The 25,529-nt window shown below is 45.7% G+C and overlaps 1 pseudogene; it reads right to left on the bottom strand.

Annotated features, from left to right (window-relative positions):
• Positions 1-18,813: 18,813 nt before the first annotated feature.
• LOC144123718 (uncharacterized) lies at positions 18,814-19,908 on the bottom strand (annotated as a pseudogene).
• Between the last annotated feature and the right edge of the window lie 5,621 nt (positions 19,909-25,529).

Genomic DNA, 25,529 nt, shown 5'->3' with positions numbered 1-25,529 from the left:
TGGCCATGGGTCGAATCCAGTATAGTCTCCCATACTACATCACTGATTGCATTGCCTAGAGTAGGATCGATATCCTTATCCGTGCCTTCTTTAAAACAGCGCTGGGCCTTCCCATGTGTACATCCACCACTATACTCCTTGCTCTATGGGATCACAAACACGCTTTTGGAAACACAGGATGCTATTCTGAACTCCCAACGGCCTCGTCTCCTCACCACCTTGGCGGTTAAAGCCATCCTCTCACGAATAGGTAACCCGAAAGCCACCAAGACCCTGGCCCTCATCGGAATTATCCCCACCGCTACCCGCTTCTTCCTTCATATAGACTCTGTCCCTGGACACATGAACCACTACTCACGGGCCCCTCGCCGACAAGCCCGCCTTCGCAGCCTCCGTAGGCAATCTGGTGAAAACACGACGGCCATGTATGTGGATGTGGCTTCGTATGCGCTTGCCAACGAGGACGAACATGAAGAAGACAATACGCGCGCTAAGCTTGCCCTGCAGACAGCTGCTGCTATGTGCGACACGGTGACAGCCGAACAGCCCTTAGTTATGCTTGCGCTGCTGTCAACCACGCCAACACCTCTTACCTTGGAACATCCTTCACGGCACCGGACCCGGCGGCCGCAGAAGCCATTGCTATAGCCATCACCATCAAAATGAGCGAAACCCAACACCACGGCTCCCACATTTTTGGAGACCCCCAAGCCAACTATAGAGGCTATACGAGTGGATGCCTCCCGCGTCTCCAACATGATCATGCCATCACCTGGGTCCCAGGACATGCAGGTCATGGTGGCAATATTAAGGCCGATGTCCCAGCTCGAGGTTATACCTACCGAGGGGGGGGGGGGGGGGGGGTGCACACTGACTTTACCCTCTACACCCCCTGTCAACCCATCTTTCAACTCGCCTAGCGACCCTCCGCCTAAAAAGGCGTATCTACCCCAGCCACACCAGCAATTTTCCTCGGCGGGCTCTTACCACTTGAGACGCATCCAAACACTCACTTTCCCCAATCTCCACCGCCTACACTGCATTCACCCAACATTATTCGCAGAAACATATCTCTGGTATGGGGCTATTCCTACATTTACACACATTACATAGACATGCATAGCTAAACCTAACCGCTTAAATCCGCCCAACGCGGCGCCTGAGCAGTGGAAGGCGACGCTGGCCACCGGCACCCTGGAAGACCAGGAGGTGCTAGTCGCCATCGCGATAGCACCGGCGGAAGCTACTGAAGTCCTGTACTGAGGACTCGACAATAATCCACCCCGGTCTCCTTTGGCATAATAAATGTTTATTCTCTCGCTGTCTTCGCGTCAGTTCACATTTGTGCGAGAAACCTAAGCTCGACTTCATAAGCTAATCTTAAGTTCCACACGGACATATATCCAAACATTTAAAAAAACTCGTCTAAATTCGATTCGCCTCCACAAAATTATGCGCTGCTCCTGCCGACGGATATACCTCCGTTGATAGCGAAAACCCTAAGCCTGAAACGTAGTCTAAAAGTCTTATGCAAGATAATTAACTTAACCCCAATCCAGCCCTGATGTTCATTATTAATCGGCCTTGTATTTACATTATTTCAGTCATTATTAAATTTATTACGTTGGCTGTATTCAAGTCTAAAGTTACTATATTTAATAATAATAATTGGTTTTTTGGGGGAAAGGAAATGGCGCAGTATCTGTCTCATATATCGTTGGACACCTGAACCGCGCCGTAAGGGAAGGGTAAAGGAGGGAGTGAAAGAAGAAAGGAAGAGAGAGGTGCCGTAGTGGAGGGCTCCGGAATAATTTCGACCACCTGGGGATCTTTAACGTGCACTGACATCGCACAGCACACGGGCGCCTTAGCGTTTTTCCTCCATAAAAACGCAGCCGCCGCGGTAAATATATTTTTGGGAAAAGATGCAAATTTTTAGCCGACAACTGGGAAAAACAAACTGGCCAATACGGCAACACTATGCTGCTTTACTGGGGCAGTACTGGTGTGAGGGCTACCCGCGATCTATGAATTTTTGAAAGAGGGGTACTTCCGCGGGAGGGTTTCCTAAAGCTGTCGCAATGTGCTTTTAAGGGCATGTTAAGCGTCGCCCAAGTTTGTATTGTGCCTCTAGAGCGTTAGGCTTGTCTTAAGCTTTTTTTTTTCTAGTGATAGCTACATTACCAATGTAGCTACATGATCACGTGGTGCGGAGCAGCTGCTGGGTGCGCAGCGCCGTGGCTCGTCACGTGGTTGGTCACGTGGTGCGGAGCAGCCGGCGGGGGCGCCGCGCCGTGGCTCGTCACGTGGTTGGTCACGTTACCAGCCACATGGTTGGTCACTTGGCGCGGACCAGCTGCTGCTGCGGGCGGCGCTGCGCACCGGCGAAACCCAGCTGCAACAGGTGTGCGCATGCGCCGTGTCAAGTGAGACGAAGATGAAGGAGGGACGCCCAGCGAAACGGAGCGGCGAACGACCGGCTGCAACTCGACTGAGAAAGTTCCACTCGGCCAGCTGTAGCTATCGCGTCACTGCAGGTTTAACCAGAGCTAAACCAAAGCCATTTTTTTTTGCACTCTCTGGCATCGTTGTCAGTTCTCAGCGTATTTTTCCGCTAAGAATGTCAGAAAAGCTCAATTGAAAGGTGTCGCTTCTTCACTTTCGTGTGGTCCAGCCGTGCGCAGTCCATGCGCTGGACTGCAGGGCAGGCTCATGAAAAGGACCAGATCAGGTCACTTGACACCACCCCTGACAAAGCCTCACGACAACTATGAGAAATCGTAAGTCGGCTGAACATCATGATAGTGCTTCATCTCGTACGTGATAATTTAACCTCATGAACGAAGTGGCGACATCATAGAATAAGAATGGGGTGGAGCGCATTTGCAAGGTTCCCTCAGACCATGGATGGAACTTTACCAATATCCCTCAAGATAAAAGTATGCAACAGCTGTATCTTATCGGTACTCACCTAATGGGCAGAAACGTGGAGGCTAACGAAAAGGGTTCAGCTTAAGTTAAGGACAACGCAGTGAGCTAACGAAAGCAAAATGATAGGCGCAACGTTCAGATACCGGAAGAGAGCAGTGTGGGTCAGGGAACGAACGCAGGTTATTGACATCCTAGCCGAACTCAAGAGGAAGAAATCGGCGGGGGCAGGAAATGTAATGCGAAGGCAAGATAATTGGTTATCCTTAAGGACAGGATGGGCCCTATACCTCCCATGTATTTTAGACCATGTTCGATACCCTTTTTCTCAGGAGCTACGAGGGTTAGAGGACTCACGCTGCTACCACTGTAATAAACTTTTTATGTTCGCTTTAGTGAACCATAATACTTGTTTAAAAACTATATTGCACTATTTGTTTTTTTTTTACTGAACCCTATCAATTTTTAAGCCGAAATCGGCCATAAAAATCTTGTGAAACAAAATTCCCTGCATTAAATTTTACAGTTATGGTTAAGCATACTTTCCCTTGTCTTTTTTACCTACTGGGCAAAAATAATGTTTCTAGAGCTATTGTTCGTAAGAAAAAGGGTCAAATGTTCCAAAAATGTATATTTTGGGATAATTGTCTTTTAAGTGAAAAAGAGCTTCATTAAACAATCACCCTCAAGGAATGCATGTTGGTATATAATTTTAATAGCCATCAGTCAGGTATCGATTCACATAATTCTTACTTTTCTTATTTATTTGCTGCCTGACTTTCTGAGCCTGTTTTGTGATGAGCTGTGTAGCTGTTTCCGCGAAGTGGTCATTGCCGGTCGACCTCAGACAGCTATTGCACCGTGTATCACCCAAGTCAAACACCAAATGACGTGAAAATGTCCGTATGGACAATGCAGCCATCATTAAAAGCAACCACAGCATTCACCCTGGATATTTTCAGCGTCGAAATACCAATAAGCACATTTTGCAGCATGCTCGCAAACAAAATGAGGGGCACGTATTTACGTTTTCTTCCACACAGAGGCTTTTTTTTTTTCGGAGGACGTGTATAGCCGCGATTAGTGAGCACATTCATCTCGTCTGCGTGTGCTGCTGACAGCGAGAGCTTTGAAGAACAAGAATTCGCAGTAGACGGCACCTATAGCCACCACACAGACGCTGTGGCCAACCTTGCACCAGGCGGCGTTGCCAGAATTCAACAGCATGAGGGTAAGCATATGCTGATTAGTGCAGATTAATACTGCCAGCATACATTCTTGGTCGTCAGTCATTGCAGTAACTCTTAAACTCAAGGCCCCGAGCCCCCCAAAAATCTATAAGCAGGGACAGAATAAGCCATGCACTTCAGAGTAGTCGCATAACGTGTAATGCTAAATTTGGCTCACATCAAAATGCTGAGAATATTTTTTATGTTTCCAGATGAGCAGTAATGACTATTCTAAGCTTGGAGAAAATCGGCGTACTTATTTTGTCCTTTATTTTCAACACAAGATAGCTACATATCACACATGGGTGTAAAATCTACCGGCTACTTTTCTAAAACTGTCATTTCTTGTGTCGAAAAAATTAATCTCACAGAAGTGACACATTGGATTTTGTTTAGGTTTCATATCGTGAAAAAACAAAACGCATGTTTTTTTTTTTTAAATTTCAGCCTACCCTGTGCTCTAGGTGTAACGCAATGGCTTCCGAGAGAACGCAAACCTAGTGGGGGGCGGTAGAAAGTTAGGTGGCCGTTGGAGATTAGGTAGTTTGAAGGCATAGGATGGCCACACCTGGCTCTGGACATAGTTAATTGAAGAGATATGGGAAAAGGCATTGCCCTGCAGTTGGCGTATATATAGTCGGGTTGACGAGAATGATGACTGCAATTCCAATGCGACAACTGTACCTTCTGTCGCTTTTTTTTGGGAGTCGATGGTGCATTGGAATATACTGTAGGCATAAGGGCATCGGGGCCTAATTCCCAAAGCCATTCTCCTAAACTAAAGGGGGCAAGGAGTGCCCACTAGTATAAAGGCTGCGGCAGGTTTTTGCGAACAAATTTATGTGTACATGCAAGCAGACTCAGAGACTGCAGATAAATGATTCCTTACCTTTTAACGTTTTATGCAAGCGGCCACAAAAATTAACGGCATCATTCAGCCTTCAGTAGCAATAACAGACTCTACACGCTGCCGAAGCCGACCGCAGGCACACGATGAGACGTGTCTTCAGAAAGTTAGACGTTTCTCTTCTCTGAGAGCTCTTCTGAGAGCCTAACGGTGTTTTGTGGGCGCCTAATGGGCTGCCTCTCAACCACCACCTATACGTAGTGCTCCATTGGGTGACATCTGGGGAGGTAGGAGGCACATGTTCAGAGTAACAAGGTCATGAAGATTTTTTCTTGAGTTGTATGAGCTGTGTGGGATGGTGTAGTAGAGTCTTGCTGAAATACACACGGCCTCCCGCGTGCTACAGCTGTATATCAGGAATTCACAACCGTGTTCAATACCTCAGTGTAAGCAACGGCACTGACTCTTATTCAGGAGGCCCGGGGCTCCGGACAGGCGGCTCTTCTTGGTTTTCTCGGACCGGAACTGTCCTCTCTACAAAGGTCTTCAAGAACGACACGTCTTACAGTGGCCTTACGGCGGCTGGATGTGTAGGTGTGCCGACCAGCAAGAGACAAACGTACTTCCGCATGCCTGTGCTTCAAGACAACAAATCTGGCGCTGCTGTTCTCCGCCCGGCGCTCGGGTGCGGATCGTCTGCTACTCGTCGCGCTTGTATTCGACTTTTCGCACACCTCAATTTTGGCTCACAACGTTACTTTTTGTGTTGACGATGACTAGGCATTAGGGCAGAAGCAGAAATGGACGGTTTGGCAATGAAACGATAAAGGTACGAGAGATCAGCTACTTTACTGGCGCCTCTTTCTGTCAGCTCCAGCGCAGCGCTGTCCGAAACAGGCTTGGTGTTTTATGGTAAAAATGAAAAAAAGTTTCTTACAACCGGCTTAAGGACCGCGAGGAAGAGACCTAAACTTCCATTGCTTTTGTGCCACGCTGTCCAGAATTGCTTTGGAAATGTGAGCTGTCCACCATCTGTCTAAGAAATAGGGAAATACTCATGCATACCTCCGCCTTGTCTGGGAATGCAACTTCAAGGAGCAGTTCATCGAACAGGACTACACATTTGTCACTGAAGGAAAACGCTATGGGGAGTGCTAGCGCCTTTGGGGGCCTGGAGCTCCCGTTCTTCTGTGGCCCCTGTGGCATATGCCAGCCTGCGTAAAAATGGGAGGCCTCCTATTCCCACCACCTACTTTGGAGAGCTTCGGGATTGCTTGTACCTTCGCCCGCTCGGTTAGCGTGATAAAACATACGCGAGTTTGTCTGACTTCACTTAACTCTTTCCTGCGGCTCAAGTCGCCGTCAAATCGGATGCGAGCAGCTTATAAGACCAGCTAACAATACGCGTAAGCAAGCTTAATGCTATCGCAAGCCTTCATATCATTAATGACCAAGGCACCCTTCCATGTAAGAAAAAGCAAGAACTGTGCGTGATTAAAGCGTGAGCAAAGAAGCGCATCGATGAGATACGCGCTTGAAAGCATAGACGCGTACAGTCGTCCACATACCTCTCTAGAGCGCTCGAGCAGCGCATCGCGCACTCTAAACATATAGGAGTAAACAGGAGTAAGCTGTCCTCTAACACACTCATTTTTATAATATGGCAGTGCTCTAAAAAGGACAGCTTACTCCCTTCTTACTCCAACGTAGGCGTACTGGTGTTTAGAGCGCGGAGTGCACTTGTGTCATGTATTAGTGGCCTAGGGCTCGAAACCTGAAGTTATCCTACATGCACACTGCCATGGGTCGTGTTTAACTCCTGGTGTCTTTAAAAGCTGCATTGTTCCCTCCAGGCAGCAGTGATTGCTATTAATGAACAACAGAGCGCTCCGTACGGAGAAATGTGTGGATGATTGCACGTCATTTATTTCACTATAAGTGCAGGTGAATAGTCATATGTCCGCGATTTACATTGCTTTGCTCGTTTACTCATTCGCTTCACTTTGATTACCGTTTTTTAAATATAAGCTCATATTCTATCGATCTATAATTTCCGATTCGCGACAGCCCTGTCCATAGTGTAAATGCACTTAGCATGCACTGTGCTAAAATACATGGCCTACTTTTACGTGGTAGTGCAAGCATTTTCAGGAAACAATGTTGAAGCATTTGTCGCAATGTCTTTGGAACTTGTACCTAGAGGGCAAAAGATACGGCACTTGTCAAGGCCGAGCTGAACGAGTCAAATAATTTAAACCTGTATCTCTGTCACTGCAATATATATGCGTACGCCTGTCTTTTTTCTGTTGTGCAGCTTACTCGCAATAAATTTATGCGGACTTGAAAATAATTGAAGTGAATCGCTTTCATACAGGCACAGCAACCATTTTCGGAAGCAGACGCGAAACAGGGTTTCGCCGGTGGCCCCACCGCTGCCTCATGAAAAAAGGGCAGGCTTCCTCCGCCGCTCGGCGCAATTATTCATTCATGCATCATAGTACACACATCACTCTCCAGCTCCTTGGTGAGGACCCTCAGCTACTTCCGAAGGTCCTTATCTAAGATACCCTGGGTGCAACTGATGAATTCTGGCGTCCTAAGAGTGTCGCAACGGCGAGAAATGTCGTTTCTTTCGGGAAACAGCGTCCATGTCACCCAAACAGCCTTAATTCTTTCCCTACATTAAAAACGAATATCCACGCAACATTCAAGTATTCAGCGCTCTCTGAATCAGAGTATCCTGCAGCTTGTAGAATACGATGACTGCAATCCTCTTGATTTCTTCAGTTAGCTGAAGTTCTTGTATGCTTACCTGGAGCATAACAGAATTTCTAAGTGTGTTGTACAGGATGGTGTCTCCCCTAAATTTGTTCTTGAATACCTGCCACACCCTCTAGCTTTCCCTGTTACCTAGACACCTCTGAGAAAGGCTGATTATGCAAGGTCGTGTTAAGTCTGAAACAACTAAAATAAGAATACAGCAAAATTAGAACAGCACAAAAGTGGACAAGATTTTCCGGTACCGGGTCAGGCCGTTAGTTGTGCTAAACGCTGTAAAACTGATGTTTTCAAGAGAAATTACAAAACACTCAGAATTCTGCACTCAGTTATCTTGGTTTATGTAATCTACAACGTCGGTCGCTTCAAACAAACGCTAACGGATAAGCAATACTTATTTCTTATTCGACTTTGCAAGTCTTCAAAGCTTCAACAAAAAAATGGATATTAAAATTAGAAAGCGTTCAGGCGCCGCTTCCTTTAAAACACTGGAAAGAAAGCTGCCCCATGATGCGTACACGTTGCAGTTGCTGGGCGGAAGCGACGCAGTATAATTCCATATTCCGCACACGCCTCTGCTCTTGGGATGGCGGTTTACGTCACTGGGGTGGCACAACCGGTTGCATACACGTGTCCAACGCGTGGTGCCGCAGAACATCTCACGAAAGCGATTGCCGACACTAAGCAGAAGACCAGTGGTCCCAGGAGTCCATCGAAGAGCCGGGTTCGCCTCGTAATCCCCAGGACGCGTATTCATGGACGGTGGTCGGCAGAATTGCCAGCTGGAACGCTGCCTTGCGGCACCACCCAGGAACCGACGACGTCACATGCTAAGGGCGTCTCATCTGAGTCCATGAGGCTTTGCCCGGTGCGCTTGGCCTCTCCTGGAGGTGCTGGCTGCAAAAACGTTTGATGTCCCGGGCCGCTACCTAGGCTCTCTTGTCCCTTGATTCGGCACTGACTGACTGCACTCTTGGGTCTGGAGAGGCGCTGCATCACGGTGGTGTCTTAAGTCCGCTCCCTGCGGCGTTTTATTCAGCATAATTTGGACAGAGCGCTTAGGTATCGCGGGCTGTTGTTGTTAGCATTTCAAAAGTTGGCACATACCCACACTGGAGGATTGGCCGAGAATCGGGAGGCAGAGGTGGATATTCACCTGTACTCGGTCAAGGCAAAATAGAAGCACGCAGGAAAGCAACGCCGATGGATTCTACTTCAAGAAGGCCATGGGCTGAAAAGGGATAAGACCGGATTTAAAAAAGAGACAGAGAAAGAGATTAACTATGATTAATCAAGTCAACACTTAATAGTGAATACAGCTAGAAGAAATTATTTGAACACTTAGCAAGGCAGTCGATGAGATTCTACAAGAAATTTTGAAGAGCGGTACCAACAGATCCGTGGCTGAGCCTAAGAGTGGTGGCGTCAAATGATAGCAAGAGCGGGCTGCTCAAACGAAGGCCAAGATGCTGAAAGGGCTCCTCCAGCAACATTCTTCTCAAAGAGGTGAAACGGCGAAAATAGAGCCAAAAATGATCGATAGACTCAAGCTCCCGACATCATGCACAGAGGGGAGATGGTAGCAAACCCGACCTGTGTAGACAAAAATTTAAAGGAGGGATACGGCAGCGCAGCCTCGTCAGAGATACTTCAAGCTGCCAAGATCGACAAACTTTCCTGTTCCAAGACTATCTCAGGTACTGGTAATTCGTCGATGTTAAACGTGATGTGTCCTGTGCGCTCAATAACACACGTCGTCGTAACCTAAATACTGTGATATTGACTGTATGCGGGAGGACAGGCAACACGGGGCCGCATAGGGAAGCGTTTGGGAGGCTATCAGCGATCTCATTTATTATCATGCTGCTGTGACCAGAAAAAAAACATATTAAATTAACAAGGCTCAAATATTAAGGAAGCAGGGATAAGGAATTGTTTAAAGTGGCACCGTCAGCATGCGCGGCGGGGGACGAACAAAAAGATAAAGAATCGGTAGTGACTGCCACTGCGTTAACAGGGGGTTCTAGCTTCCGTGGAGCAAGTACTACTGCTGGAAACTCTGCTTGAAAAATAGGGGTGAAATCCTGAAGGCGCAGTGAAAAGGACCAGTCTACACGCGAACAGAATATTCCCAGACCTACCTTTTCATTGCATTGCGAGGCGACAGCTTGTACTGAAATATTTGTAAGTAAGGTCCTTAAATGATCTTCTAGTATACCATTTATAATACGGGGTGGTAAATGTTCTGCATTTTGGGGGAAATTGTCCTCGAAAACAATGTGGACAGAGGACCCACTGCATTGCGCAGGAAGGATGCTATAAATTTTCACGTCTAATGGCTCAATTAGTCTTTGCACACTCACAACCTGTGCGGTATGAACGAAACCAGAGGGCACCAAATATGAGGTCGGCTGGCAACAGAGAATGCTTTGCGAACGGTGGAAATGTGATTCATAGATTCTGAGGTAAGCCTGCACAGTTTGAAGTGAAGTCGAGATAAGAGAGCGGAATGCGGGCTTCAAGGTACAGCATATTGGTTGCCACGAATTTGGGGAGGCCGAGGCACATCCGAAGCGCTTCCCTTTCCAAAAGGACGAGAGGACGAAGTTTGCATGTAGCCGAGTCTGAAAATAGCCCAGATTCAAATTCTAAAATGGGCCGCACACACATTATGCACAACTGCGCAAATTATGTAACACATTATGCACAACCGGTGACTGCACAACTTACGTAACAAGCCCACGGCACGAGTCCCTTTCCCCGCGAGATGGTCAATGTGGGGCTGCCAGGTGAGTTTGTCCTCATAAATGACTCCTGGTTATTTTAGGAATTTAACCTGAGGTATTAGTTGTAATTGACATGTAAGAGAGTCCACTACAGAATCCTGTAAAGGGAAAACAAGGACAGCGCACTTGTTAACTTTTAACTTCAGATGTAAGCTGCTCAACCAGTGCTCAAAAGTTCTGAAATGTGATTGCCACTGATCATAGAGGGAATGTATATCAGGAGCAGCCGCAAAAAACGCAATGTCGTCCGCAAAGACGTAAGTGCCTACATGGCGATGGTGAGGAATTGAGCTCAACAGAATATTAAAGAGCACAGGAGAAAGGACCGCTCATGGCGGCACACCTCTCGTTTGTTTGTACCTCTCTGAATGAACACAATTATGGATGCTAAAGAATTCCCTGTTATAAAGAAATGCAGGTATTCAAGCAAATAAATAATCTGAAACTGTAGAGAGTCTCACCTTTGTATTAAGATGGAGTGTTCTACACTGACGTAAGCTTTTGAGACGTCTAGCGTAACGAAAACAGCGTGCAGGCGTTGACGACGAGCAAGGAAAATTCGGCTCTCAAGAACAGCGTGTGCCTACCATATCGAACATCGTGGCCGTAAACCGAGCTGACGCGGGCTGAGAATAGTTCTGCGGTGCACGAAGGCTGAAACGCGAATTAGTAACACCCTTCCTATTAATTTTACCACGTTTGATTTCAAAGAAATAGACCTAATATTATCTAATTCATAGCCTCCACCCTGATTTTTTAGCATAGGGATCACCCTGGCGAGCTTCCACTCAGAAGGAATCCAAGCTTGTCTGATAAAATAGTTTATCAGGTGTAATGAGGAGTCGGGAGACTCCTGAAGAGAATTTCAGCACTTTTGTATTGACACCATCAGGACCGGGAGCAGCAGCTGGCAATGTCTGAACAGCTTGTGAAATCTCAGATAGATTAACTTATGACACGTTATTATTTGGCGCCACTGGCGCAAACAACATTTGTCGCAAAGGTAGTAGAGACGAGATCCGCTTTTGCAGGCCCGTAGCGATTAATTCAACCGCCTGGATAGCTTCGTTGGGTGGCATAACTAATCCTAAATTACGATAGGACCTGAGCTGTTTTCTAGACCGTGGAAAGCCAAATAGTGCACGTCGGTTGCCCGACTTCGAAAGATAATCGAAATGTTCCGAGTCACATTTGTCTCTCGCGGGAGAAACTGTGCTTAGAAGGTGGCTGAAATTAATTTATAATCATTTCAGTTATCTGGGCAATGGTTATGAAGAAGCTTTTCCGATGCGGCCTTCCTTCGCCTGTAATGTCTCGTACAGTCCGCATTCCAACAATTTATACGAATTCCCTTTTTATGGCCGCACCAGAAACTCCGACTTTTTACGGCATTCTCCTATAGCAAGGCATATGCTTGTTGACTGGTGGGCCTCGGCGATGTTAGACACTGACACAAGGGCAGAGCGCAACGTCGTCTGAAGTCTATCATAATTTACATGAGACCACCACTGAGAAGACGCAAGAGTTACACGACATATGATATCAAAATGAATAGGTATATGGTCACTAGAGGTGCCGCAATTGACAATCGACCAATTTGTTACGCCAATACCAGGACTAGTAAATGTGAGATCTAAAACAGATTGAGTCCGTGCGCGAAGGTAAGTGGTCTATCCTCAATTTACACACCTAAGGCCGCGATCAGAAACCCAGTCCCAAACACACTTGCCCCATAGATTTGTCCTAAAGCCCCACGGCACATGGTGAGAAATGAAGTCGCCAGCCACGAGAACTGGTTTTTGGCAGTTAGCCAGTAGCAAGTCCAGAGGTCTAGTATCCTGTACTCCATAAGGAAAATAAACATTTAATATGGAAAATGAAAAGCACCCTGGAAATACAAAGCCTAATGCCACTATTTCATAGGACACATTTTCTGAAAAGATACTCTAGCCCTGTAGCAGAATTATGAAGAGAATAAAGTTAGCAACCCCGTCCTCTTAACTGGCGATCTAGGAGAAATAAATGATAATTTTTAAAATGACAATATTGTCATTTTCTTGTAGAATTATGGCCTCGAGAAATACCTTTCGTGCAAGCGAGATGTGAAGGGATAAAGTAACTTACCCGAGGCGAGGCAAAAGATGAGGAGTTTAGTAAAATATCTCACACAGGCAACGTCTTACGATCTGCACAGAATCCCGCCGTGTCCAAACTGGCGTACCTCTTAGACTGACTCACAATGAGAAGTGGCTGAGTGGAGCGCAGACCAAACAACTCCAGGGTCGGTCATCTTGATTGCGCCACCATCCTTAGGCACCAGCGCAACAGTGATACTGCCGACGCCGCTGCCCAAGAAAGCTTTCAAAGGCAGGAGATCAGGGAATAGGGAAGCCGACCAGGAGAAGCTCCCCTGGCCGGCAGACTGGGAAGATATACCCCGGGCTTACACTCTTACTGTGTGCTTAAAACCTACATAACGAGAAGCGCAAGGACGCAGGGAGAAAACGCCAGAACCAACCACCAGAAACTTAGCCGTTCGTTCCCAGAACGGGGTGTTCTCTTCTTCAGCTTTGCCTTCGGCTCACAGGGTGAACAGTACGATAGCCACGCGGCCAAAAGGGCTCAAACATGGCAAGCTAGGCACCTGTACAAGCTCCAGAATGGTTCTGAAAAGGAAAAAGAAGCCGAGTTGACGTTTCTGCTGGATATATCCTCACTGTCGGGTTGGGATGGTGTCACAGACGGTATGTTGAAAATCTTAGCGCAAGACTTCACTCAGGACCCCCTCGGTCTGGTCAATATATCATTGGAAACTGCATGGTTGCCGCACTCCAGGAAGGTGGCGAAAATAATATTACTCGTGAAAGATACAAATAAAGGCTTCCATATTGATAGCATTCGGCTGACAGCTCGAATATCCAATTTGGTCAAGCTCAAAGAAAGAATTGTGCACAGCCGCCTCTCAGCGCATGTTTCAGAAGTAAATGCATTGAGGTCTGCCCAGATTGGCTTTCGCCGCGGATGCTCCATATGGTCTGCACATGTCGACTTAGAGAGCAGGGTCCGCCTTGCTATGCGCAAGAATGAAGTATCAGCATTACTGACGCTTGACATTGCTAAAGCGTATGACAGTGTTGAATATTCGATCCTTCTCTCTAAATTGGCATTACTACACCTACCGGTCTACATTTATGCATGGATCCGCGAATTTTTAACAGGACGGCAGTTCTTTTGCTCTGACGGTTCCTTCACCCCAGACACCTATGCCCAGACCAGAGGCGTGCCACAAGGTTCTGTACTCTCGCTACTTCTATTCAATCTGCTGATATGCGCCATTCCAGTACACCCTGATGTTACATTATATGTTTATGCAGATGACATAGCCTTCTTTGCTTCTACAACATACATTCATGCCCTTAATCGTTCTCTCCAGGAATACCTCGATCCGCTCGAGGTTTGGCTGGATACAATAAATTTGGTATTAAATGGGCACAAATGCAGTGTGCTAGTTTTTAAAAGCAACATGCCTTTATATATATATCGCTACACTCTCGCTCGGACAGCATACCTTAGGTGGAATCTTTGAGGTCTCCAGGCGTTATTTATAATGTCAGTATGAATTGGCGGCCCCACATCAATACTAACGTTGAGAAAGGTGAGCGTGCACTAGATAGGCTACTACGAATAAGTAATAGAAAATTTGGCGTGCGCCGGGACACGCTTGTACTTCTTTGCAAAGTCTATGCCAGACCCATTTTGGAATATGGCTGCATACTCTTTTCTGGCTCCCCTAAATATACGCTTCATCCGTTGCTGCTGTTAAAAAGTCGCGCACTGCGCCTCTGCCTAGGTCTCCCTCAATCAGTTTCCACCACAGTTCTGTATCTAGAGGCTCGTATTCCTGACCTTAACTCCCGTTTTCACCTTTTAATTGTCACGACTTTTTTGCGGGTATTTAACTCGGCTCCTGGTGGGGCTACACTTATTTTCGTCTCGCACCCAGACCTCTTTCTCACTCCTCATTGGCCAAGGTTCCGCCTCCCTCAAGTTGTTTTTACTCACAACCTTTTATCGAACATTGGTGTGGATCTACATTTTGTATGCAGAGTTGGTTGGGCAGCGTCCCCTGTGGATATTGCTTTTAAATATATTTTCCCACCTAATGCGAAACATCTGCCTTTAAGGATAATAACAGGACTCCTCTTTGATCACCTTGCCTATTTCCCGCACCATACTGTGATTGCTACAGATGCGTCTGGGGCCGGCCAGAAGGCAGCGGTTGGTATTTTCTTCAGATTCTTTCTCATGGAGCTTTTCGGTTAGTGTCCCAGATTACACAACCATATTTCTAGAAGAGTTTATGGCTCTTGGGCTGTCCGCTCTGAAATTCCCACAACAGTTTCTCAGGTGATATTCCTCTCAGATGCTCTCTCTGTTTTGTTGGTGCTGACGTCCACATGAAACGCTGTTTTGAGACGCTCACTAAAGTTTTTTTCTTCCTGGATGGGTGAAAGAGGTGCGCTTCGTTTGGATACCAGGTCACTGCGGTATTGTAGAAAATAAAACAGCAGACTTTTTTGCAAAATCAGCTCTAAATGCACCTGTTGCCTGTAGCGTCCCTAATCTTGTTCTTTTCAAAATGACTCGATTTCAGCGTTTTCAGTTTATAACCACCGCGTGCAACGATCCCTTACTCTCTACTGTTGACTACCAACATCTCATGTACCCATGGAAGGCTCATGCATGTTAAACCCGGCAGTGTGAGGTAGCGATGACACTCATGAAGTGCAGGATTCCACGTTTAAATCCTGACTTATGTAGATGCGGGTTCAGTCCCACAAACCTCTGTGTGGCTTGTGGTGATGTCGAAGCATTGGAGCATTTCCTACTCTCTTGCCGGAGGTTTGCACACCAGAGGAGAGTATACCTAGAAATTCCCATTACGAAGTTTGGTCCTCCTCCTCTCTTTCGGCGCGAGCGCCAGGGGTTTTGCATTGCATGAAGCTTGCGAATACCTCCACAATTACATAGCAGCTACCGGCAGATTCTCTTGCTAATTGTTTCCAAAATTCCCACATTTAAAAGATCTTTTGGGTATATTCATATATTTAATTCTCAAATATTCTCTCCCGATATCTTGTTTTTTTTTCCTTTTCTTTTTAATTACTCCGAAATTTCACCCCAGGCACACTTGACAGCAGTTTACCCTATTATATGGGGTCTCCCCACTGAACCCTGGCCAATACCCCGTTGTGGGTATGTGCAATATCACCAAGGAAACAATAACAAGAACAAGTTATACCCGAAAGTGCCGCAGCGATGGCCTAGTCATTTGAGCGTCTGCCTACCTTGCCGGAGGAGCGGGGCTCGATCCCCAGTGCCGCCGGGTACCCACAGGTGAAACAATGGGCACAAGCTTTCCCCTGGTCTGGTGCTCGACTTATTTGGGGTGAAATGATTGGGAAAAACAAATACAAAAACAAATACCTTTATTTCAACATCAGGGATGATAGGGGAGCACCCAAAAGCCTATGACTGGCTTGACAGAGGGGCGCACCCCGTACATAAGAACCGGCAGCAACAGAACACGGAGAGAACAATAAAAAAAGACTACTGTGCATAGGTAAACATCATATTAAATAAAAAAATTTAGTGAAACTCCTCTTGCAATAATAAATAAGTGAAGTAGGCAGAATTAACACGAAATGCCCATGAAGAATGCAAAACGAAGAATAACAATAAGAAGAGAAAAAGGGAGAAAGGAGGAGCAAACTTGCAGAAAGAAAAAAAAGACCGTATCATTAGGTCCTCAGGGCTCATTCCGCCGATTAAGAAGAGTTGGAATAATGTGTCGGAGCATTTGACGACCGTAATTAGTACGAAAGGATGGCACATACCAGACGTCGTTGTTACGTGTTGGGTAGTAATTACCTTGGGGCCGTAAGTTAGCTGTGTCATCAATGAATGCGTCATAATTTTTCCGTTTTCTTTCATATCGTTTAGTTAGCAATAAATTATATAGGTCATTAACTGGAGTTACATTTAATTATGCGAAAAGAGGTTGAAGGTGAGCTGTAAACAAGGCATTTGCAATAATTCGAATGACCTTTTTCTGTATTTTCTGTAACCTATATGTATTTGACCATGTTGTACGCCCCACCAGATGACCATATGAAAGGTTAGATAGAAATAGTGCATTATAAACTAAAAGTCTAACACTCAGAGGTAATAAAGAGCGGACTTTGTACAACATGTTTGTGCATTTTGCAAATTTTTTAACCAGATTATCGATGTGCACGTCCCATGAAAGATTGCACGGCAGTGTCACACTTAGACACTTTACTGACGCCGCTATTTTGATGCTTTGAGAACCAAGCGTTAGTGTAGGTAAATGTTTTAGGGGTTTTTTTTAGTTCTAAAAAGTACAACTTTAGTTTTGGTAGCGTTAATTTTCAATAAATATTCAGTACTCCATTCTACCAATTTTCGCAAAGTTTCATTAGCGTTTAGTGCCAAGTCATAAAGTGTTTTAGACATAAAAAATATGCTGACGTCATCTGCATACATTCTACAGTTAGTGATGTTGTCAACGTTCCAATGTCTTTAATATAGACGATAAACAATGTAGGTCCAAGAATACTGCCTTGCGGCACGCCAGAATGAATGGATCTGAAGTGCGATAAAGAATTGTTAATTACAATCCGTTGCTGGCGGTACTCTAAACATGTTATTAAAAGCTGAAGGAATGTGCCGCAAAATCCATAGTGCTCAAGTTTAAGGTATAATATTTTGTGATTTATGGAGTCTAATGCTTTGTAAAAATCCACGAAAACCCCGAGAGTTAGTTCTTTTCCTTCAAATGACTGTAATATAATCTCCTTTATGTTTAATAACGCTGTTTCTGTTGATTTTCCTGCGACAAAACCAAACTGGGAAGCTGATATGACTTAGTGTTTGTTAATAAAGCTTGTAATGCGCAGTTGTAAAAGCTTTTCAAAACATTTCGAAAAAACTGCCATCATCTATATAGGCCGGTAGTTGGAGAAATTATTTCCGTCTCCTCCTTTAAAAATTATGGTAATCTTGGCAATCTGTAGCTTTCTCAGAAAAGTTCCTGAGGAAAATGCCAAGTTTATTATGTATTCTAATATCGGTGCAAGTATGTGGAATGTGTACTTCGCTGGCAATATTTGGAGGTCGTCAATGTCCTTACTTTTACTATTTTTCAGCGACTGCAGGACCGACAGAACTTCGTTAGTTGTAACAGCGGTTAAAAACGCGATTTCGCTAACCTTTTGACTCAAGCTGTTGAGGTATTGGTTGGGCTGCGTGCCCTCTGCAATGGACACGAAGAAATTATTGAAAGCATCTGCTAGTTGAGAGCCGAACAAGTGAGTGCCATGTGTGACTATTTCATCTACTACAGTCTTCTCTTTTAACTTCAGCAAATTATTGAGCCTCGTCCAAACAACATCAGAGTGCTTTATTACTTCGTCGTTAAATTGGTTACTCATATAGTTTCTTTTGGCTTGCCGATTGATACTGTTAGCTTTACTTCTCGCAGCCTTAAACTTCTTCAGATCGTCAATATCTTTTGTTCTTAGAAAGCGCTTAAAAAGTATGTTTTTAATTCGTATCGCCTTTAGGCATTCCTTAGTTATCCACGGCTTACGCGCCTTGGAAGCTCGCGCTCTTGTTTCGTATGGAAAAGACTCACAATACAACTGCTTGTAGGTAGAAATAAAAATACCGTAAGCTTCATCAACATTGGTTACCTCATAGACGCTGCTCCAGTTCTCTTGAGACAGTTTATCATAAAACATTTGTAAAGTAATCTGGTTTATGTCTTGAACGAGCATAGCAAACCTTTTTGTAGGTTTTTTAGGGGGACTGTGAGTTTTGTAATTAAATAAATTGACAGGTGATCACTAATGTAACTTTGACGCCACCTTGAGTAGAAGAATATGCATAGTAACATGGCGCTTTTTGTCCACAGTTGCCCTTGCGGCATAAAAATCTATCATCATCATCAGGATAGATCCGAGGAATCTGAGGAGATGTAATGAAGTCAGTTAAGGCGGTAAATGGTGCATTTTGTACATAAAATGATAGAAACGCCAGTGTCTTGATAAATGCGTTGGCACACTTGTGCCCATTCGCCCGCGAAGACGATGGATGGATGGATACGGCTGAACCCTTTAAATCGGGCGGTGGTTCAAGCCACCTAGCCATGCCTTGTGAATATTTACTCTTGTCTCCATTTCAGCCGCCAGTCAGATAACCTCCGCTTGGTTACTTCTACCTGCTTAAAATCTACTTTTCCTTCACTGTCCTTAAACCCCAATGCTTTGGATAAATCAACCCCCCAATTTTCCACTGTAGGGTGAAGCCCATTAAAGAAAAGTATCAAGCGTTCAGCCCTTTCCTCCTCCTCTCCGCACGCAACGCACAACGAGTCTATCTCGTCGTACCTGACTCTATATGTCCTAGTCCGCAAAGCCCCCATCCTGGCCACAAATAACAAAAAGCTTCCCCTACAATTATCATAGATATTTTCTTTGCCAATATCCTCTTTAAAGATACTATATATTCCCAGTGCTGATTTCGTAAGCATCCCTGTTTTCGACAGGGCTCTCTCTCTTTCTCTAACCTTTTTCTTAAACGATGATTGCTGATTCGGCCCCCTACTGCTGTCCAGATATTTGCTTGTCAATTTTCTAGTTCGCTTTCTCTATTTCGTGTCAACATTGCTGATGTACAGATATCTGAAAACTTTCCTAGCCCACTGCTTTTCCTCCATCTTTCTCAACCGTTCCTCAAATGCTATCTTACTGCTAGCCTCTATGCTCTCGAAAGACGCCCATCCCATATCACCCTGTACCCCCTGATTTGGTGTATTGCCATGTGCTCCCAAAGCTAGCCTCCCTACGCTGCGTTGTTTGATTTCTAACCTTGCTCCAACATCTGGCCTCATGCAAAGGACAGCATTTCCGAAAGTCAGACTAGGAACCATCACCCATTTCCAAATCCCTCTTACTACTTCATACCTATTGTAATTCCACAGTGCCCTGTTTTTCATGACAGCTACATTCCTACTAGCTTTATTGATTCCATATTTTTCGTCCTCTGTCTGATACTCAGCACCGTTATTAATCCACACCCCAAGATACTTGTACTCATTCACTGCTTTTAGCGTGAACTCCTGTATTCTATGCTCACCACTCTCATCATTAAATATTATGACTGCAGATTTTTCCTTACTAAACTTGAAACCTAATCTATCTCCCTCTGCGCCACAAATGTTTATCAGCTTCTGCAAAACTTCCTTGTTGTCAGCCATTAACACTATATCATCCGCGTACATTAGTCCCGGTAATCACTGTTTAATCCATTATCCTTGCTTGAGAAAAGAAAGTCCGCTCCTCTCTACTTTGGTCTCTAACCCTTGCAGGTACAACATGAACAACAAAGGAGACAGAGGACATCCTTGCCTAAGTCCCCGCTGTATATCTATAAGCCCTGATACCTTTTTTTCCCATTTTTTAAGCACTCTGTTACCTTTATATATATATATATATATATATATATATATATATATATATATATATATATATATATATATATATATTAAAAGATTAATTACTCCATCTTCCACATTCAATGTACCCAGTAGGTCCCACAAATCCTCTTGAATAACGTTGTCGTAGGCTCCCCTAATATCCAGAAATGCAAGCCATAGGCGCCTGTATTCCTTTTCAGCAATCTCTGTACACTGCGTCAAAGAAAACAGATTGTCTTCCAACCTCTTTTTTGTTTCCGGAACCCGTTCTGTAGCTCCCCTAGCAACTCTTCGTTTTCCACCCATGCCTGCAGTCTTTCTTTTATAATCTGCATCACCACCTTGTAAACCGCAGACGTCACTGTTATGGGACGGTAGTTGCTTATGTCAGCTTTGTCCCCCTTACCTTTATATATCGTGTCCATTCTACTTCATCGCCAATCATCGGGAGCTTTGCCTTCCATTGTCATTTTGTTCGCTGCCTCTATTAAGGTTCGCTTGGATTTTGGTCCTAGCTACTTTATTAGCATAATCAAAATACCATCTGGTCCTGTCGACGTGCGACTAGGAACCGTCTTCTCTGCTCTGGTGAAGCAATTGCTGTAACCGGTCTATCCTCCTTCGATAAATTCTTTAAATTTTTCGGTAATCCTTGTTCCAATGTGTTTCATTGCTTCCTCCCCTTCTTGTCGAAAACTGATCTGCAACAATAAACCTTTGTTCTAGCCTAGTCTTATTACTCATTGTATTTAGATGTTTCCAGAATTTCTGAGCTGCTTTTCTATCCTTCTAACTTACTTTTGACATCCATTGGGCACCCTTTCTTCAAATTTTCGCATTAATCAAATAGGACGCTTCCCTTCCACACTTTTTGAAGGTATCCCTTTTTCTGTCTACTACAGCTTCTGGTTCCCCCCTCTCGTTGGAATATCTGTGTTCCCTGGGCGCTTCCTGACGTTCCTCTATCGCCTTCTTGGCCTCCTCTTCTCACCAACTCTTGGGTTTGCGTCTTTTCCCTTTTAGCTTTACTCGCATCTTAGCTAGCTCTAGCTCCAGTAATCGAGTTAATTTGGTATAAGTCCATTCTGTTTCACTATCCTCAAAAATTACTTTCTCAATTTGTTTGGCTGCTGCTTCCAATTGCTTTTCTGAGTAAAAATTCCCCTCTGATTGTTCATCTCGCTTCAGTCCAACATTGCTTTCTCTTCTGAAGCTCAACTTGATACGCTTGTGGTCACTACTTAGACTTCTGGAACCATCTTCATCTATGTTCATTACCGCTAATCTATTATACATCCTCTGTGACATTGTTGCATAATCTATCGCCGAGTGCCGACTCCCTGCCTCCCATGTTATGTGCCCTTCACACTTCTCGGTACTGTTGCATAAAGCTAAATCATGCCGGTCACACATGTCCTGCAGCATGCTTCCTGTCGAATCTGTGTACCCATCCAGGTCTTCTATATGTGCGTTCATGTGGCCTAATATAATTATCTCACCCTGTCCTCCTAGCTGATCAATGTCGCTTGCAATACATTCTAATATTTCCCTGTTTTCCTCTTTGGCATTAGCTCCTGTCCACAGGTATACAGAGCCAAGGAGTGTTTGCTCCCCTGCCACTTTTCCTTTTAGCCATAAATGTTCCTTGCATCCCAGTTTAACCCTTTGAAAATTCTTACTTTTATGAATGAAAGCCCCAATTCCACCCTCCTTTCTGCTGCCCTCTGTTCTATTGCAATAATCCCATGCGTAGTTTGGGTTACAGGGTGGTTGCTGCATGTCTCTAAGATGCGTTTCCATTAAACCATATGCAATTAATTCATTTTGCCTTAACCTTCTGTCCATTTCCTCCCATTTCAGTCTATTCATGCCACATTGCATGTTAATGAAACATATATCGGAATTAACTTGGCCCTGGCGCTTGGGTCTATTTCTTCTCCTATGGTTCCATCGTTTCTTTGGCCTTGGTTCTTCCTTGTCTACACTGTTCTCTCAGAGCTCTTGGTCCCCCAAAAAAAGCTGTTGTCTGGCGACCTATCCTACTCCTGTAGTGGATGCCATGCTGTGTAAAAGGGTGGGAGCTGACCTCGTACACGTCCCTGTTAACTTCTATTACCGCGTATCCTAGTCGTAGAGTGATTAGCCTAATTGTACGGTTAGCCTCAACGACCCTCCTTTCGGTTTCGCTAGACTGCCTCTGGACCTCTGGGATTGTGCATATGGCCACATGCACACTCTCAGCCGCCTCTCTAAGCCTACACATCCCCCCCTTCTAACTGCTTCTCGAGGTTCTCGCTTCCCCATTCAGCACATCAGTAAAGCTTTGTAGGGGGCTAGTTGGTCGTATATACTGAGACTGGGGAGCGCTACAATAAAGACAAGGGGACAACACCACATAAGGACACCACGCGCTCGTGTCTCGTGGTGCTCTTATGTGGTGCTGTCCCGTTGTCTTGATTGTAGCGCTCCCCAGACTCAGTTCAGCACATCGTTGATACCAGCATGAATAACGACAAAGTGTTCGCCATCCATGTAGTCCCCTACCACCTCCTGGGCTTTGGCCACTGCATCTACCATGCACTTCCCTGACTGGGCCTCCACCTGCACCCGCCTGTCCGCATTCACTGTCGTCAAAACGCCTTCCTCAGCCTTCGGTACGTTCGAGTCACCGACTAACTGAACCCACCTGCGCTCTAACCGTTCGCTTCCTAACTGCGACTGCTGTCCTCCGGATCAAAGCCTGCTGCGCTACAGCCCTTTAGGATCGGCGAGCCTCCTTTAGGTTTACCCCGCTGTCCTTGTGCGCCACCTGACACTCCTCTGATCCGGGTCGACCTGCCGACCGCTACTTAAGCTCTTCTACCTGCTCTTCTAGCTGGGCCCGCTTATCCCGCTCTTCTTTCAGCTAGCCCACAATTTGCTCCAACAGGTCAGCCTTAGCCCCCTCCCTCTTAAGCGACTCGGCAAACTGAGTTTCTAGCTTAATCATTTCCTCTCGTTCAACCTTCGGGTCCCCTTTGAGTTCCTTAATCCTAGCTGCCTATTCCCCTTTCAACGACCGAACGGTCTCCTCAAAACGTTTACACAGCTTGCACGCGAGCCCCGACGCGGTGGCTCAGTGGTTAGGGCGCTCGACTACTGATCCGGAGTTCCCGGGTTCGAACCTGACCGCGGCGGCTGCGTTTTTATGGAGGAAAAGCGCTAAGGCGCCCGTGTGCTGTGTGATGTCAGTGCACGTTAAAGATCCCCAGGTGGTCGAAATTATTCCGGAGCCCTCCACTACGGCACCTCTTCTTCCTTTCTTCTTTCACTCCCTCCTTTATCCCTTCCCTTACGGCGCGGTTCAGGTGTCCAGCGATATATGAGACAGAAACTGCGCCATTTCCTTCCCCCCCAAAAAAAACCAATTAATATTATTGCACGCGAGGCTAGCCCCATCTGCCTCGGCTAACATCCCGAACTCGGTCTCCCCATAATAGTACCAGAGGTCGCACTCCTGGCATTGCACTAGCTCCGCGTCCACCTTGACTTTCCTAGGTTGCCGACCCATCGTCCGGCCGACTATGTAACGTAAAAGCCCGCAAAAATTCCTACACAACAACCTACGGCACACACACTTCCGCTAGCCTTCCTACCCCTAACACGGTTTAAAACTACCGCCCCTACACTGTAGTATGTACAAGAGCAAAGACCAGAAAGCAGTTCGCTTCGGACGAAGTCGCGGGAACTCCGAAATAAGCGTCCTTCTCCGACAGCGTCACGAGCCAAAAGCCCACGATGCTGACGCAGCAGCGCCACCTAACGGGGTTTAGGCGAGCTTTTCGTTTTTTCTACGCCTAAGGCCGAGGTTCGAATCCCTAGTTTTCAAGAAATTTTTTTCCACTTTTTTTTTTACTAAGAGAAAAGAGGAAACAGGTCATTCGGACTTGCGATGGGAATGTTCCATTTCACGTTGCATTTTCAGATGTTTTTGGGCCGAAATCACTGTTGAAAGCTGTCGCTCCCCATCAATTGATTCTCCTTTTTTTCAACCAGCAGTTACGAGCACGCAGAGCATGTGCCAATTGCCCTGGGTGTGGGTTATCTTTTGAACAGCATTATGAGATGTTTTTCATCTAAAATCATTTCACGTGATAGCACTTCTAGTCGAAGCCTGCTCTAATGCGCCGAAAGGTTTAGCCTGGCAATGCGCGTCCTGTGACATGCACAGTACGTACGGCGAATTCACAAGACCGCTTGAAGGTGTTCGAATAGGTGAGGTTTCAAGGTCCACGACACCTGCGTTCTTCATTATCTCCCACTCCTACCCTCTTTGTCCTGCGATAAATTAAAGTTTGTTCCTCCTCCTCCTGCTACAAAACAAATGGAACGGAGAGAAAGGTCTACATCGGGAAAAGAAAACAAAGGTTGGTCGCAGGGATAATTTATGCAGCTTGCTGCTATGCAGTGGGGAAAATGAAGAGGAGACAGAATTATGATGGTTGCGAAGTGCATGTGTTTTGCGGAGAGCAACAGCGAACGGTAATATGCTCATAATTAATGTTACTAGCTTTGTTTAAACGGTTTAGAAGGAGCTGCGTTTGCATCGTCCTGTGGTTGAAAACCGGGTTCATGCGTTCATGGAGACACAAGAAATTCGGATGGGGAGCGTTGCTGGCCATGCTGGGCTATTGCGCAGCAAAGAGTGCAGTAACTCTGCTCGGCCATACGGGAACCTGTATTGATTCTGGTTCAACTAGGTCGTCATCATCATCATCACCAGCCTGACTACGCCCACTGCAAGGCAAAGTCCTCTTCCATGTCTCCCCACTTAACCCTGTCCTTTCCCAGCTGCGGCCACCGTATCGCCGCAAACTTCTTAGTCTCATCCGCCCACATAACCTTCTTCCACCCCCTGCTATGATTGCCTTCTCTTGGAATCCACTCCGTAACCCTTAAGGTCCAGCGCTTATCCCGCCTTCGCATTACATGGCGTTGCCCAAGCCCAATTTTTCCTCTTGATTTCGACTAGGATGCCATTAACTGGCGTTTGTTCTCTGACGCACTCTGCCCTCTTCCTGTCTCGTAGCGTTACACCTATCATTTCCTTTTCCATACCTTGCTGCACTGTCCTTAATTTAAGCTGAACCCGTTTCGTTAGCCTCCACATATCTGCGCCATAGGTGAGCACCGGGAAGATACAGCTGTTGTCTACTTTTCTCTTGAGGAATATTGGTTAAATGGCATTCATGGTCTGAGAGGACCTGCCATGTGCTGTGCGCGCCATTGTTATCCTCCTCTTTATTTCCTTCTCATTGTCCGGATCAGCGGTCACTACCCTCCCTCAGTAGATATATTCCCTTACCACTCCCAGCACCTCGCTACCAATTGTACACTGCGGTTCCCTTCCGAGCCTACTGAAG

The sequence above is a fragment of the Amblyomma americanum genome, chromosome 3 (assembly GCF_052857255.1).
Source record: "Amblyomma americanum isolate KBUSLIRL-KWMA chromosome 3, ASM5285725v1, whole genome shotgun sequence".
NCBI lineage: Eukaryota > Metazoa > Arthropoda > Arachnida > Ixodida > Ixodidae > Amblyomma > Amblyomma americanum.
Note: the sequence above shows the minus strand (reverse complement) of the source record. Positions and strands in the feature narration are given on the sequence as shown.